This window comes from Cinclus cinclus, chromosome 1 (genome assembly GCF_963662255.1).
Source record: "Cinclus cinclus chromosome 1, bCinCin1.1, whole genome shotgun sequence".
In the NCBI taxonomy this organism is placed as follows: Eukaryota; Metazoa; Chordata; class Aves; order Passeriformes; family Cinclidae; genus Cinclus; species Cinclus cinclus.
Genome location: NC_085046.1, coordinates 141,807,842 through 141,826,393, shown reverse-complemented (window position 1 = coordinate 141,826,393; position 18,552 = coordinate 141,807,842).

Sequence of the window (18,552 nt, the reverse complement as noted above, 5' to 3'; positions counted from 1 at the left end):
TTTTAGCATTTTGCTGATTGTAACCTGTGAAAGATGGTAGTTCAAAGTTCTACAAGTAGCAGACCAATGCAGCGGCCTTTGATTGAGCCATGATACTTTTTCCTCCATTTAGTTTTTTTTTTTTTTCTGGAACAGACAACAGATGTTATAAATCATCAATCTCTGCATGGGTGACTGAGCAGCCAACACTTTAGAAAAACCAGCTGAAATAAATGACATGTTCCTCTGAAGGTGGTGGACTGAAAAAGTGGCTTTCCAGGCTATATGCAACTTCAATATAGGTTTTTTACAGGCCTCTTGTTAAAGGTAATTCCCATTAAGAGCTCTACCCTGCTATCAGATTTGGGTGAAGCTGGACAAAATCATAGAATCACAGAATTGTCATCAAAATGTATTAAAAAAATAAGCAAAAAAATGTTACCTTCTTTCCCAGCCAAAAAAAAATTAAAAGCAAAAGTCTCTACATGGTATGTGAAGTTTTTTTCAGTTTTCTTGAAAAACTTGCAGCAAATCAAATGTTTCTATAAAGGAAGAGGATTAAGGAAGGTGTTTAGGAAGAAGGACTTGGTTACTCACATGGGCAGCTGATTCAGCCTTAGGACATCAGAGAACTCCTAAACAGCTCCTGGTGCCAAAACCAAACCTATGATCTTCCTGCTCTATTTCTACTCAATGTAGAACCTTCCTCTGCTGTTACTGCTTTGCTGTACTCCTCTGCCTCACCAGGGCAGCTGCCATTGTCAACTTTGTGGCATTTCAATTTTCTCTTCAAGGCAAGGATGCTGAAATTCTGCAGGAGGTAAGAATCTCACATTTCTAAATGTAGTTCAGGTTTTTGATTTGGGGTTTTCTATGGAAAAGAGCTTGACAATATAGCTCAAGTCAATACTAAAACTTCTAATATACACAGCAATGTAGAAGGCCCTTAAATTCTCTTGGTGTTGAAGGAGTTGTCATTTTCAGCTGGTAGTACTGAAACCTGAAAGTTCAGAATACCTGATTTGCTGGTGGTATGGACTTGCTGACTGAGAATCTTGGGACGTACAGTTTTGGGTAACAAAGTAGAAATCAAGAGAAATACATTGACTTGCACCCACTGGTATGCACCAACTGGCTTGCTGTCTCATTTACTGTCATCTGCTGACATACCTTCTGGTTTGCCTAAACAGAACAAATGAAGAACAAAGAAATTCTAAAGCCATTATGCTTCTGAGCTTTGAAAGAGTGGAGTAAATATTGGATACTCCATTTTTTTCTATAGCCATTTGGGCTATAATCTGAACATCATGAAATGCTGTGTCCAAACACTTTGACTTCAATGTACTTTGTTCCTTGAGTCTCACCCTTTCTGTTCCTGTCCAATATGGCCCTGCAGGTCACATCTTTGCTCTACTCCCACAAATGAATTTGCCTTGCCTGTTTATATTGACTTTTATTTTCAAAAGGCTACAGCTTTTCTGTGTTTGTCAGATGGGCTTTGAACTGGTGCTGCAATAGTTAGTGGTGCTATCTTGAAGATTCTTTCTAACATAAAAGTATATGCAAAAGAGACATTTGCTCCTTTTTAATATAAAAAGTAAATGTAAAACTCTTATGACATTGAATAACTGTCACTGGAATGTAATTTGGACAAAACACCCTAAGGTGAAACTTTCATCTGAATTAGAGGTGACTCTGAACTTATTAAGAGCAGTATCACATTTTTGAGAGGTTCGTATTTGCATCCATGAGTCTATCTGTGATCTTTAGAGTCTGCACATTTTGGCTGGAGACTTTCCAGGAAAGAGGCATTGCTCCTCCCACTGTAAATTTTGCAGGAAAAGTCTTGCTCTTGACACTTTGGAGGGAAGGTCTATCCAAATCCCACAGAATTTGGGCTGGATCTTATTCTGAAGGCAAATGGAAGTGTTGAAAGCTCAGTTGGGTATGTCTGCATGCTCTTCCATCATAGTTTTGATTAGAATGAGATATAACCTGGGAGTTTGGCCTGTCATAGCCTGTGGTTTCTAGTCTAGCAGGTCACACCTCTGTGCAATGCAGACACATATCCCTACAAGGATAACACCACTGCAGTTCAGCACTGCTGAGTTCCCCTCTGGGCACAAGCTAATGAAGGTGAATCACAGTTTCACGCTGACTTGAAATGTGCTAACAAATCTTTCCAGGCAATGGGCTACCTTCTTTGCAAATGGCTTCTTCTAGTTCTATGTGTCCAGTGTACCAGAGACCCCCAAAGTTCCTTGTATATTTTTTATTTTGCACTCCATTCTGGGATCTCTTCCTCATGCTAAAACTCACCTGAGTTTGCAGAAAAGGTGTCTAATAAGAATAAGGTAGGCTTTGCTAACAATAACAATAACAAACAACAAACTCCTTTTGCTTACAGGATAATCAGCTAAAGGTATTGTTCATACACAAGATCCACACTAAAAACAACTCCACAAAGAGAGAAACAGTGAGGAAGCACCATGTCACCTTATCACATCATGAAGCAAGAGACTGTATTAGGCGTAAAAAGAACTCGATTTGTTACTCCATTTGTTTTCAGTGAATTTTTGTACATATTTCTGTGTATTTTCTGGGTTTTTTTTAAATTATCCCTGTGCAGCTGTCATGGGAAAGAAGTGGCATTCAGTGCTAGATGTCTGAGACATATAATAAGGATAAAAAATAAATTAATTCTTCCAGCTTTGCCAAGCCAAAGTCTAAAAAGGTGCAGCTCATTCTGTAATGAATGCTGTATTCTATATCAAATTAATCTTTCAGAGCCCCCTATCCCTAAGGAAGTAAAGATTGTCTGTCATGATACACTTTCTTTCATTATCTTCAAACACAGAGCAACTAAATATATAAAGGTGTAATGCTGACTCATTAAACAAAAGGATGCTTATTTCCACAGTCACTGTTCTGTGCAAATTGAATGAGTTTTTACGCAAAAATAATTTAACCAACTCAGTCTTCATCAGACAGGAATATTTTGCAGACGTTCACAAGTTTGGCAACACTAAATCTGGGGCAGAGCAAAAAGCAGAAAATAATGATACAGATGACAGAATTAAACAACAAAAGAAGTGGGTCCTGGTGGTTCTTGTGAGGACAATCTGGAAAAATCTGCCTGTAACATCTAGAGCACTGGAAAAGTAATGTTTTGGTCTGTTCTGGAAAAGAAAAAAAAAACAGAGAGACAATTACTGCTGAACTAAAATTTGACATTTCCAAGACAAGGGCAGATACACCAATGATGATTGCATTTGAGACTTTTTTCTCCTCAAGACTCAGATTTTATAAAGTCAGCCATAATATTGTCATTTAATGGTTCAAGACAGTTTTCTCTCCTCATTAGCTTATGGCACACTGAAAATTGCTTCAACCCATTTGTTTGGGGAGAGGGAGATGGGGTCTATTTCTCATCAGTCATTTTGGCATACAGAAGTTGTGACTTCCTTGGTGCCAGTTGCAGTAAAGCAGGAGCACAGAGATAATGAAGACAGCTGCTTCTGATCTGTGAATCAGATTCCTGGTCTCCAGCTCCCTGTCTAACACTCCATCCTTCAGAGAGCTGAGTTCTCCCTCCTACAGCAGTCACATCATGCGCATCATGGATTGTGTTGTGGTTCTTGTGTGTGTTATGTGTCTTCTCTCTCATCTGCTGCAATACTGCTCCATATCCAAGTGTAAAACAAGCTCCTTGCTTCCTCTGCCTGGTCACTGGGTTTACCTACCTTAAAGATATCTTAATACCTGTAATTCCCAAGGTGAAAAATAAGAAAACAGTCACTTATTCTCAGATATAGAAGAATTGTTAAGATGTCTATTGCATGATATCAAATTAACTTGTATCTGGGATGAAATATCCAGGAAAAGATCCACAGATTTAAACAAAATCCTGTCAAAATGAAGAAGGCTTGAGAAATCACAAGTCCTGATGGAAGTAAAACCTAGCTGTCTGGAAAGCATGAGAGAAACATTGGTGTAGGGGTAACTTCAGGAGCAGAAAGAGACTGGAATTATTCTACATCAAAACTCTAAAATTGAATAAAAATAAAAATACCCTCCAGATTTAAGGGTGATATTATTTTCTTATTCTACTAAAGAACCTAGCTCACTATAAGCAGAAAGTAAAAAGTTCTGTATACTTTTAAATTCTTTTATAAATCAAAGACTTCTGCAGAGGTGAAACACAAGTCAATAGTGACAGGTATTTACAAAGCAGCCACATCAGTGGCAGAATATTTTGCTACAGCTTTATTAAATGGGTATTACCATGCTTTTAAGAAATAATACAGAAGCATAGATAGGTTTGTGTTGGAAAGGATCTTAAAGACCATTTAGTTCCAACTTCCCTGCCACAGGCAGCAACTTCTTCTACTGGACCAGGCTGTTGGAAACCCCATCCACACTGGCCTCAAACTCTTCCAGGGATGGGGTATCCACAACTACTTTGGGCAGTCTGTTGCAGTGCCCCAACATATCTAGGTAAAAAATTTCTTCATAATATCTAATCTAAATCTTCTCTCTTTCACTTTGAAACCATTACCCCTTGTCTATCACCATATACCCTTGTGAAAACTAGACACATATAAGCAGATAATCAGCTTTTGTTTTCATATTGCAAAGCTGTGAAAACTTCTAGAGACCAAATAAAATTTGGATTTTATTTGTGAGAGCATCTCAGCATTTTTTGTATAGGTGGCCATTGCCAGATTCTGTTTTTTTTAAAAAATTAGTTCCCTTTTGTTTAAAGATTGTGACACTTTGCTTTCCAGGAATACGTTAGCAGCTGATTTTTACTGGCAGAAATGTTTTGAAAGTCAATTTTGCATTTGGGCATATCTGAGGAACCCAAATTTAAAATTTGCACGTATGCCAAGGGGTTATTGTACACATGTTCAATCAGGGAGAAAGCAGAGTCCCATCAGATTTATCTGACTGACCCAGTTCTTACCCATGCATCTCCACTGTATATTGGGATTTTCTCAGCAAACTGCTGCAAATCTCCTGGGACTGCATTTTCTGCCAGGTCAGACTCTTTGGAAATTCCTTGGAGTGTTTATTTTCCAAGGCATAATTACAGACTATTAGCTGTGCTTGCTATACACCCATACACACAGATGTGAGTAACTGTGTTATGCAAATGTTGACCGTAACACGAATCACGTACTTTGCTTTGTGCCTATTTGCATTTCCTGGTAGCTTCAAAAACTCTGATTTAGAAATGGGTCTCCAATTGATATCCTTGCTGTGGACCTATCACCTGCCTCCAATCCCATCAGAAATTTGGAGGGAGTTTAGATGCTTTTCCAAATGTCGGAGTTTGGCCCCAGTGCTGATTGGACTCCTCATTTGCTTTCATTTATCTGATGGGTGACAAGCCTGAACAGCTCAGTGTGTGTAACTAAATCCAACACAGGAGCTCACAAATCCCAGACTTTTGGAAGTGGAAGCTTCCTTTGGCTGCAGTTCAAGCTTTCCTGTCAGGACATTTGAAACACTCCCATCACAGGAGTTATTGCTCATATGGAAACAGGTATGTTAACACATTCTTGGCAAACAACCAAGCAGTGGAGAACAGGACTCAGTGAAGGCCAGGATGGACTTGTGTTCAGTTTTTTTTTGTTGTTGTTGTTGGTTTTTTTTTTTGAAAATCCCTTTTAACAGTGGGTGATCAGTAGGTATTAAGCACGTTTTATGTCTTGCACATTTCATTGGTTTATACATGGAAGGTTATATTATGGATTGATCACATACATACTGGTGGTGGTGAACATGGGGAGCAGTTAATTGAAAACAAAGGGCTTTTCAACCTAGCATTCAAATGTTTGATGGGATTTGAATGTTGAAGCTAGACAAATTTAAAGCTGAAAATAATGAATACATTTCTAAGAGTGATGGTAATTTAATAAAAGAAAAAGCTTTCTAAGATTGTTGTGGACAATCCATCATTAGAAAGCTTTTAATTAAAATAGGAGATGGAGAATCATAGAATCATTGAATGGTTTGGGTTGGAAGAAACCTTAAAAATCACCTAGTTCTAACCCCACTGTCATGGGCAGGGAATCTGTCACTAGACCAGGTTATTCAGAATCCCATGCAGTCTGGTCCTGAACACTTCCAGGAATGAGGAGTCCACAGCCTCTCTGGGCAACCTGTTCCAGTCCCTCGCCATTCTCATATTAAAGCATTTCCTCTTAATATCTAAACCTGCCCTTGTTACACTTGAGGACATTGCCCCTTGTCCTATCACTGCAAACCCTTGTGAAAAGTCCCTCTTCCCTCCTCTTGTAAACCCCCTTTGACACAGATTATTAGTTTTTTTTCCCTGTATTTGAAGGACTGATGCAGGTAAATGGGCTGCTTCAAAAACATGACCAAAAAAAATCTGATCTAGCAGTAGCTCTGATTTTCTATTTAGAGGAATGCTCCTGGGAACTTTTAAGTAGTTTGCAAATAATGATAAAGCAGATTTAAAACAGTTGGGAACACCTCTACTTCCACAACTGTACATCAAGCAAAAATTAGTCTAGAGAAGTCCTGTGGTGTGTAAAGGGGCTGTTCATGTGATTGCAAGATAGGCTTTTGTGTCCTTAAAAACTAGAATTTACAAATTTGTCAGAGCATGAAACCTAGAATTTTGTTTCATTATTTTATTCCTTTTTGTTCATGATTTTGACTATGACATGTCTGTTCTGGTGAAGAGCAAAAATGTGTAACGTGCAAGGAGCTGGAGGTGTTAGTCCACTTTCAGGACTGGGAACCTACTCAAAGTTTATTTACTATATTTAGTTACATATTCTTTGTTTCTACATGAGTGACAGTACAACATGAAAGTGTGAGTGCCTCTACTTACTATTATTATGAAGTTCTTCAGTTCTGGCAGTTCTAAAATTATCTCTAATGATCTTTTGGTGCTTTAAACCTTGTTTTCTCCCTCATGTGGTTAATTCCCTATTTCTGCATTAAAATTTTGGCACCTTTTTGTTGAGAAAGTCCTATTTGAATGAGGAGATATGCTATCACTGCATTGGTGGAGTAGTAAATGATAATAGGACAGTGTAGTCCATATTAAGGCATTTTTAAATGCACTGAAAGATCATCATCAAACACAAACTCAAATAGTAAATGAAAGCAGTAGAAAGTGGAGCCACCTCATGTATGAAGCAGCACTGAAACAGGTGCTGCACAAAGAGAGAACAAAGGGGTCTGTCCCCACCCTTAAAAAAATTATTGTTTCAAGGAAATAGGTTGAAAGAAAATGTCAAAACAGAATTTTCCCCCATTAATTTAAGTCTTTTGAATGTTCCAGAAGTCAGACAGAATCACAGACCAATGCATGAAATACTCGAGGGACCAGTTTGTCTCAGGAACCATCACCGTCTGTCAGGACTATCTACTTCTAGCTGCTTGACATAAAAAAATAATGCAGAAGAGATGACTGAAATGGTTGTAAAATATCAAAATTACTACCTAAGGTGTTTTTAATGTTTTTATTTCAAAGGATGTCGCTTCTGTGTGGAGATTACTGAAGTCCTCTTTGAAGCCTGCTCCAGGCTTGTGACAACAGAGGTAATTTTGTTTTAGCTGAGCATTGAAATATATTTGAGTTTTTAAACAATATTTTCCTGCAGGTTCAGGAAGAGTGACAGGAGGAAGAAGCTCAGGAAGGTCTGGGCTTGCCTCCTCTGTCCCCAGGGAGTTTCAGGCAGTAGGTGGGCTGAGTGACAGACTGCAAAAAAAGCCTTGGGATATTTGGATCCTGCTTGGATTGTCCCGGGTCATTAGGTCCTGGTGAATCTTGGAGAGCTGCATCCAAGCTTGCAGGAGACAGGGAGGCAGCTGTTTCATCTGGCTGCCACCTGCAGAAACCACGCTGCTGCTACAGGTTTGACATTAACAGTGAAATTAGGTGATTTTTCCCTTGCCGAAGTTCAGAGTGTTCTTCAGGTTCCCGTGGTAAATATGTGCCATGCTGACATCAGTGCCAGGTGAGAGATGCCGTGTATAATTTTAGAAGATAATTCAGAACTCATTGCGAAATGCAGGCATTTATAAAAGCAATGGTCAGGAGAAGGAAAAGACTTGTACCATCATGCTCTTTCCTCAGAAACAGGAATCTGCCCAAACACCACACCAGGGATGAGTCTGGCCAGCTGCTGTCACGGCGGGGAGAGAAATCCTGAGGGCTGCAGAACATCATGATGGGACCTGGGGGTTGCTGCTTCATGGACCAGGCACCAACGGGAAGCCACCAGCTGCTCCAAGCCCTTCCCACCCCTCAGCTGGCTCACACCCTGTAAGGCTGTGCCATCTCCAAAGCACTCAGGGACATGGATAGAACTCCACTGCTTGGCTTGTGGGACTGTCCCCAAAAAATACAGCTTGTTGCAGAGTTGCAGAAATTATTTTAAAATTAAATATGTGGATTAGTTTCAGCTGAATAAGAAAACAAAGAGATTTAGACAGGAATGACACATTTTAAGTTTTCAGTTTAAAAAAAAATGAAAATTAGAGAATTGGAAAAAATGTGAAATAAGAACATAAAATGTAAGTAAAATATTAGTAAAATGAAGTTAAAAAGTTTTGTTTCAAGTAGAACAAGATATCTTAATTGTACAACACCCCTCCTCCCAGTTATTTGATTTTATTAAGCAATTACACAGGCAAATATATTTGGGGTTGATGTGAAAGAACTGTGAAAAACATTAAAGTTCAGCTTTTGAATCAAAAAAGATTAAAAAGCCTACAGTCTTCACAGTTCTGAGTGCAACTAACTGTTCTGTAACACAATTACCTGGAAGGACATAGAGCCAGACAATAATCCTGCCCCCAAATTATTGTATGCATTTTTGGTAACCACCCTGCTTTTAGCAAAATGACTGTGTTCCCTATGTGCTGTGTCAAATCCTGTTGTATAAAGTTACTTACCCTGATACCTATCAGTCACAATTACTGTCTGCTTTCAGGTAGATGTTACTATGTCATTTGGAACAATAACAAAGAAAACAAAATCCTCTTCCTCTTTGAGTGAAGATTGCATCTTCCCGGCATGGGAAATGAGTCTATCATATGCTTCAGGACATTCATCTTTTTCATTTAGGGAGGTATCCTGGGCATGGATTGCCACGTTCAGAGAGGCAGTTTTAAATCCATGAACTCATTCTATGCTTGCTACTGATATTAAAGAGACCAGACCAATGTCTGTGCCTGAAAACGACTGTTTTTCAGATACAAATAATATAATGAAGCTACTAATGGGTGCTAAAATCAGAAGCTGACCTGCTAGTTACTCAGCTGAGACTAATAGTACAAGCCAATGGAAAAAAACACCTGTATAGTGTTCTGCTTCACATTTTATGCAGCTTGGAGGAATACAGCTGTTCTGTATTTTACTCCCTTGAAATTCAACATGTGGTTGGGATCATACAAGAAAATGGTTTTGAGACATCTCTGATGTCTGTGTCAGGTAACCCCACACTGTGGCAGTCCCTGCATAGCTCACAAAGCCTTCCTTGCCAGCTCCCAAGCACTATGCTCCTTCTTATTCCTCCTTCCACTTGTATATCCAATTATTTATGTCTTCAGTGGCTGTCTATAGAAGGATCTGTACTATGTTTTTTCACTGCTAAGCTGAGTGATTCTGCCTGTAGTCTCTGAGCCATGGGACTCCTTGAGATCCCCAGAGTCATCTGGGAAGCTTTGATGGACCAAATCATCTGCTCTATAAATCAGATTTTGGCAGGCCAGTGAAAACCCTCTTGAAAATTGGGATATGTAGTTATCTGCCAAAGTAAGTGTAGGCACCTGGATTTTTGAAACCACTGGCTTCTGTTCCTTACTGAGACTCCGCTCCTGGACTTTAAATATGTGTTAATATTTTCCTTCTTATATGCAAAGAAAGAAATAAGTACTTTTTTGTTGCTACCCCTAAGAAATTTTTCACCTCAAATTTTCATAAAGGCTTAGGGAAAGGGCTCCTCTCTCTACCAAAAATGTCTTGGATAAATATCTATGAAAGAGTTAACAAGGTAATTTTCCCTGTAGTGTTCATTAGCTTTGTATCTGTCACAGCCATAAATTGTGAAAACCACTGCTTAAAATACTTCCATGGTTCCTCAGTGTTGCCCACAAGCTCTGTTTCATATATAATAACACACTGCTCAGTACAGAAAAGTAATTCAGGCTGTGATTTTAAGCTGTCCATCCTTACTGGCAGCATTGCATGTGGGGCAGCCTCTGCAATTTTGTCCTTCCAAGTCAATATATATTCATCTTGAGTTTCCACACTTTTCCTTTTAAAAGGACACATTGCCAATGATCTCTTTTTCATCAGCACTCTTTACTGTGTGATTGTTTCATAGGCACAGAAAATTGCTGCAATCCAGCACATGAAATTTATTTTGAAGAGCCATCTGTAAATTAAGAATTATTAGAACACAGCTGGACTGGAGCCTGTTTAAGAACAGTGTCTCTGTCTCTTCAGAGACGACCTACTAATTGTTTGTACAGTGCCTTGCACACTGAAAGTCCTGCTGGAAACATCTCTAGCACTAAAATCCTGCCTACAATCATTCTCTGCCATGGACCCCAGTTATTAAACTCTTCATTCTAAAAGAGGGGGTGTTTGCATCCAAGCTGCCTGTTGGAAGTAGGCAATGGGGTCTACTAAATCTCTTTACTTGTCTACAATGTTTTACTTGTCACAGGCCAGAAATGTGCCAGGAGTTATTCCATAATCAAATGGTAGAGATGATGGCTTCTGGTGTCCAACAAGGGACATGGGATTGTTTAATTTACTGGCGTAGACACAGGCTTTTTGTCTGTTAGCACTAGGAGTTAATATAAATGCTAAATGCTAACAGACAGACCAGTAGTACCCTTTACTTGCCTTCCAACATATTTTACTCCATGAATGTTAAATTTGGCTTGTCAATCGACAAGATGAACTAATTTACAGACCAGATTATTCATGGGTTTTATTGACAGACTACCAAGTAAAAAGTAGGATCAGAACATAACGAGCACAAATCAGGCTTTTTTCTCCCAACAGCGCACTCCAGAGAATCATAGGATGGTTTGGGTTGAAAGGAACTGCAAAGATCATCTACATCCCACACCCACTGCTATGGGCAGGGACATCTTCCACTAGACCAGGTTGTCCAAAACCCCATCCAGCCTCTCCTTTAACACTTCCAGAGATTCCACAACTCACTCACATGTTTGCAAAGTCACAGACTTTCTTTTTTGCTCATTTCATGCTGCCATTTCAGACGAGCCCTCGGGGCCATGTGGACAGGAGATGTGAAAGCTATCAGCTCACTTTGGAGGCTGGAGATCAGATCATGCCTTGGAGAGGTGGGAGAAGAAGGTCTGAAGCCCCCCAAATTGAAGAGCCCTCCAAACTCCATTCCTAGGAATGTACTTGAACCATTAGACTACTATACAAAAAGCAGACAGAGTCTATTCCTCAGGATGTTTTGTTAATGTTTTGGGGTGGTTTTTTTTTTGTGTTTTCCTTTTTAATAGTTTTTCTTCACTACTCTTAGAAGAGGCGTTGATGATGTAGAGTTTTTGCTGCTTGGGTTTTTTTTTTTTTCTTTGTCCTGGATTAAGGTCTCCTCCTCCCCACACTGGAACCATTTCCTACCTAGGAGCTCAAGCAAACTCCTGGCTTAGCATGTAGGAGCCCTGAATTGCCCTCAGGAGGTGTCTGATCTCGTTCTTGCCTGTATTGGGAAGTCTGGGTGTCTGAACTATTCCACTAGAGCCAATTACCTACTTAGACATCAGGGGAGATAAGTCAGGCACCTGAAGGTGGATGGTATAACTCAGAGCCTACTTCAGACTGTACTTCCCACCTATACCTTTTTGTTATACCTACATTAGAGCACCAGTGGTTTAAACTTGACAGACTCTGCTCTGAAAGATTTATTCTGTCCTGGATTCAGATGGATACGAGTGAACATGGCTGTGGGCAAATCCTGATATTTCCTCTAAATCATGCTGGTTTCTATGACTTCATACAGGCCATCATTAAACCTGCCCTCAGACCTGCAGCCCCCAAACTAACTGACCTGTCAGGCAGTCACTGGGGCTTGCAAATTAAATGTAAAGACAGTCCCAAAAATAAGGATCATAAATGTTTCAGGCTAATTTATTCTACAAAGCTAGATTAATAAAAAGCTGCTCCTCTGTTAAAACATCATCTGCTATGGAGCAGCCCACAAAGAATTACAGCAGGTGATTTTTATCTCTTTCCCACTCCTCATTCCACCATAAAGAAGGATTCATGTAGGAAAGTGCTGACACATACTTAAAGCTGTGTGAATCGCTCACATCAGTGTAATTTTATTATTCTGTTGCCTGGATACTTAATAATAATAATAATAATAATAATAATAATAATAATAATAGTAATAATAATGGTGAGGTTGATGCAAAATCTTATTAAGTCACTGAAGGAGAATGTTTTGTTTTTCTACATTTATTTTTTAATTTATTGAGGAAGCCTGTTAACACTACAAGAAGAGACAGTATATATATTCTATAAATGGGCAAGGAAATTCATAACAAAAATATATCCCCATGGTTGGTATATTAAACACCTTGTGGTTCCAAAAAGGATCCAAATGCTATGAGCACCTTGGAAAACATCAAACAGAGACTAGAAGGAAGGGAGTGTGTTACAAGAACATTGCTGACTGTTGGGATATGGTGATAGATCAAAATCTAGCCTGCCCTGTGGAGATGGGTTTGGGAGAGATTTTGCATGCTGTTCTCTGGCAAGGCTCAAATTTGGCAATTATTTATTTAAATAAACAAACAAACTAAAATACTACCATTTATGAATGGGACATCGCGTAACTTTGGCTTCAAATGCATTGCCCAAAGTGATTTTGGATCAGTTGATTCCTAAGGCCTCTTCTTCCCTGTTTCTGTTGTGATAAAACAGCAGTGTTCCTGCTCATGGCCTGTGCAAGATTATGATGTTTAATCTGTTTGTTCACATAAATTGACTCTTGCCTGCATATAAAAAGGCTGTCTGGAACTATTTTTATCTCATTGACAGCCAGCCTCATAATTACTTCCTAAAGCTGTTACCCAAAGCATGCCACAATTCAAGTGTTAAAAAACCCACTGAAGACCCAAATGAAATAATCTCAATGTGATATTGCAGAGGTTAACCCTTGTTCTCTAGATATTCTCTAGACATGAGCTAGTGTGGGATTAGTGAACATTAATGACCAAACTTCAAAACCATATATGTCAGGTTAAAGTGATTGTTGCTATACTGGGAATTTAATCTTTTAGAATGCTTTGTGATTCCATACATGGGGAATCATGGGGAGAAACTCTGTAGAAATAAATCACCTCTTATGAAGAGCAATTTGAATTGGGTAAGAGGAAGAAGCAAAGATGGCTGGACATTAAATACTACAAGGAGGACAAGCATGGTGAGAGAAAAAAATCCTAATGGCAAAATTAAGTATTTTGCAACTGAAATGGAAACACTTTGGAAGGACAGAAGATAATTAGAGAGGTTTACATGATACTTAACTTTCTATCTGCAAGCAAAGGCTCAAAGAAAATGAAATAAATGAAAACAAACCAGGGTATGCTTGCCACATTTAAGTGCTTTCAGTTAATTCAAGTGGAGGAGTATAGGTATGAAATTGCACCATAAAAATTTCAAGTGTATAGAACTCAAACCCCAAAACTGGAATTCAGAGAAAAAGAGTTTCTAGCATTTGACTCACAAAGGAAAATTTAATTGTAGAACAGATTGTGATGTTACTGCTGAAGAACTATTTGGGAGGAAGCTTCAGCGAAACTCTTTGTGAGAAACCAAAATACACTGAAGTCATAAAAATACTTTAACAGAGACTAATAAGAGATCCAGAATTAACCCAACAAGGCTGTTTCACATTTGCCATCTAAATGAAATTGAGTCCACCATGACTTTTATGGTAAGCAGATGGTGATCTGGTAGCCAGAACCTGATGGAGAAGGCAATATATATCTCTAAATAGTTCAGAGGCAGGAAAATGTGTAAATTTGACTCAGGGCAGGCAATCCCCAGGCATTCCTCATGGACTTCAATGCAGCAGAACACTCCAGGGCTGTCTACCTAATGCAGTATATTCATTAACTGAATTTACACTGGGCACCAGTACATGAGCTGTGGCATTGCTGAAAAGACTGGCATTGAGACAGAAGGTGTTGTGGTGAAAAGTAAATGTTTATCTTTATTGCAGTATATATTTGCATTTCACGTATAGGAAAAAATAATAATCTCTAAATTGCAGCACTTTTCAACAATGGTGTGAAAACAAGTGCTGGGTTAGAAGTATGTGAAGCACTTAATTTTCCAAAGGTGTTTTGTTGGAAGAAGCAGGGACTAAAATCCTTTAGGATACACCTAAAGACATATTTCAGGGCATGCAGAAACTCCCTACAGGGTACAAGTGTCAGGGAATTTACCATAAATCTGGTTCCTTCTAAAGGTAAAAGAGGGCACAAATAGATAGATGATAGATAGATAGATAGATAGATAGATAGATAGATAGATAGATAGATAGATAGATCCGTTTGTTAAGCAGTAGAAAAAGAACATAAAAGGTAGAAAAGAAAGCTAAAATCCTCTCCTTGTGTACAGTTATGTAAGACAGGAACACTTGCCATTGCCAACAAATAAAAATGTGTTTATTTGTATCATAATGACTTTTTACACAATAACAAGGTATTTTTTCTGGGTGGATATTCCAGCAGACGGAGTTGGACAAAAAAAGCACATATTTATGCTTTTGGAAGACAACACATTTTGAGAACAGTGTTTACATACTGAAATGTTTCACCACTAACCAAAACATAATTTTCTCTGTATATGGAGCATACACATTTATTGAGATGACATTTTGATTGGGGGAAGAAGAGTGTGAGTTCATAGACAAAGGCTCTAGGCAAGGAAGAAATTCTGGAGTTGAGAAAGTTAACAAAAAAAAGTGTACTACACAGTAGGAATAACACTTCCTTGGGAAAAATTGAGGGGCAGGTTATAGGGTGTAGCTAAGCAAACTACTGCCAACATGACTCTCTCAGTGAAGAAGGGGAAAAAAGGCTATATAGAGCTTTACATGATGTATAGATGCACCTACTCTCCTCAAACCATCAACTCGAGAGTACTTCCTGCAGCACTGGCCACAGGAGAAATTTCCATGTGTAGAATTTTTGCCTGCTTCTAATAGATAAATAAAAACATTCTAACCAAAAGATCCTCTTTAGGTCAGCAGCAACATACATGGTAGGTGTGTAACAAAACAAGTTTATCAGAACTGGCTGTGTACCAGACAATCTCCCTCCTGTGGCCCCCATGCTGGGTAGGTGTCCTACCTCTGACCCCCCTCTCTCACTCAGTTTGCTCTTGATCCTCTTAGTCTCTCCTCCTGTGCTGCTCCATCTAATTTTGTGCCAGATACCTCTGGGTACAAATCCTACAGCATTCATTTTTGAGGTATGGTATCTCTGAGGTATATGGGTACATTTCACAAGAGATTAAACTGCACCGGGGATTAAAAAGGATGCAGCTCTGAGTTATTGCCATAATAACCCTGAAAGCCAGGAATGTGGGGGACTTCCAAAAGAGAATTTCACATCCTTGTCAGATCAGTATAGTCAAGACTGGAGGCCACTGGCTGACAAAAATAGAAATGAGTTTTCAAAGCTTCTATAATTTAAAAACTGATTTTTAAATTAGTAATCCTGGAGACAAAAGGACTAGAACACTTTCTTTTCTCTACCTGAAGATATTTTTTTCCTTTTAATTCTATTATTTTTTGTTGTTGTTGTTGTCTTCTTTCCTTGTTGCTTCCTTTATTCCTCTGTTTCCTTTGTTTTCTTTGCCCTCTTTCCAAAGCTCAGGCTGAATTTTGAATACTAATCCAAAGGGACTTTTTTGATTTTCTGAATACTGTCTCCAGAATATTTGCTGACTAGTCTCTAGAACATTTTGCTGACTACAGTCAAACTAAGGCATCATGTGTGTCAACATTATTTTAAAAGGACCTTGTCTGCTTTCAGGAGAAGTGTAGGCTGGAATTGTTGTATCTATAGTTTGGACTGAGAGCCTGTAGTAAATATGTAGGTGATTAGCATACAGTGGTCGGGATAAATATGCTCAAGCATCTGAGAAATATGGTGGAATCACATTATACCATATAAACACACCCTAAGAGATCCTGACAAAACCACTCCTTAAGCCATTCTGTCTTGTGGTTTCACTGTGCAGCTCACAGACACAAGTTATCCAGAACTTAATACATTTTCTGACTCTTTGAGCATCCTATTTTTATTTTTTTCCTCTTGGAAGAAGTTCCTTTTTATTTTCTCATGGTTCACCTCAAGATTTACTGTCAATATTTTGCCTACTCTTTCTACTGTTTTCTCACAAATTCTGTTTGCCTGGAACAAAGTGAATTTCTAGGTAGAAGACAAAAGTAATAATATCTGCAGCAAATCTCTTGAACTTAGACAAATGTCCTTCTGCTCCAAAGTCTTCTCTGTGCATTGGCCTTTGCTTATCACCACGTCCTTGTCTACACCAGCCTACATCTCTGGGACCCTTGTTTGCTATTGCCCTGGGTTTCCCCAGGTTTTTATTTGCAGTATTTATATAACCTCATTATTATATATAATTATATCTTATTAATGATTAGTCTGCTAAGTGTTAATGTTTGCCATCCCAGGAGGAAGGAGCTCTTAAAAATGTACCTTTCATCTAGCTAAAATTAATCTGACATATATGTATTACACCTCAGAAAAAGATGACTGCATTGGAGTTATCTTATGCAACTCCATCATGCAATTTACATGACACTTCATGACACTACGAATATTACCTTGAGTTAATACTTCTCTTTGTCCTGCTTAGTGTAGGATCTCCTACCAAGAACTTGGTGTTGGGTGAGAATTCGGTTGCTGGTCAGTTTATAAAATAGATGAAGATATCGAGGCAGTTGGACAATGCAGCTCAAGAGAGGGCAAATGGTAGAAAAAATAAACAGTCCACAATCTAGTAGATGAATATGTGCTCTGTAGCTGTGTGCAACATTTTTCACAATGCAAATTTGTAGCCAGTCAATAAGGTAATCTCATGAAATCAGTATTTCACTGTTGACTCCATGAAGCTGGATCAAATCCCATTAATGCATTAACATGTTAATACAACCGGTTGTTGATTATCACTGATGCACCTTCAGATGGAAGTGCTTTACTCTGAATGTTAGGATGACAGTCTAAGTATATGGCTCAAAGTAAACACTGCTGTGAGAAGTATTAGCTGGAGGAAGAGCAAGTTTCAAGGAATGAGAGGTCTACTTGGCACTGTAGCCTTGGGGGACAGAAAGATTTTTAAACCTACTTGTTCTGAAATCCTTTTGTCTCCGAACACTTTGTTCTTAGTACTAAATAAACAATAGTTTGCATAAATAGGTTTCTGATCACTGCCTACACCACTGATCACAACTTGCTTCAGGGAGAAATTGTGGGTGCTGGAACTGAGTCACATCTCTGGAGCCAAGCACACCTGGTAACCAGGATCTTGTGGCCTGTGACTGGGGCTCAGCTTTTGAGCAATAGGAGCAGCAGTGACTCAAAGACTGATGGCTGAAGCAGTACAGAATAGGGAGGGATGTGGGAAGAGGGAAAGCTGTCCCCAGACTGTGTCATGTCCAGAAAGGTCTTTGGCTGTGGGTCACTGGTGCTCCTGATTGTACTATGAGCTGAGGGAAAATGATGAGTACAGTTGTTCATGAGGCGGCTCATGTAAATGTTTAAAATGTTGGCATTAAATATTGTAGTTACTAATTAATAATATGCATTTATACAGCACCATAAATGTCCATGGCACTTTACAGATAACAATATTTCTAACTGTTGGGAATGTTAAGTCTAAGTACTTGGAAGACAGCCAAATGATATAAGCAGATAAGGTCTACTGTTTATGTATTTAATTTGGTGAGTTCTTTTGATTTGCCTTCTAGATGGAAAACACTAAGGGCAGTTCTTGCTTACTTCCTATTTCTGGGACCTTTAAATGACTGAAGTAAATGTATATAAATACTCTAGGGACATTGTTTTTATAGCAATCATGGATGATTTTGTGTTAGCCTGAGTATCACTACAATCCTTGTGCACAGTGGGAAAATTACCAGTGGGAAAAGTGCTTACCTCTAGTGGCGATGTGATTTTGAATGAAAAGTAAAAATATCTGTCTCCTGTGGTGCTGTGGGTAAATATGCTCATTTATGTAACAGATCTATCCAGAGGAAAACAAATTTTGGTGAGAGGAAAGCTAAATCTTTAAACACCACTGAGCTAGAACAATACTCCATACTGAATAAAACATTGTATTTGCCAGGAGGTGTAACCTTCTACTACTGTCTATAGCCCCTGGCACAAAGGAATGCATTTTTGGCAAGAACAGCAGCTAGCTCTGGCTTAATGACCCTAGACTACCTGGGGCATAGGACTGAAGCAGGCTTAATTAGGCAGCAGGTCTAG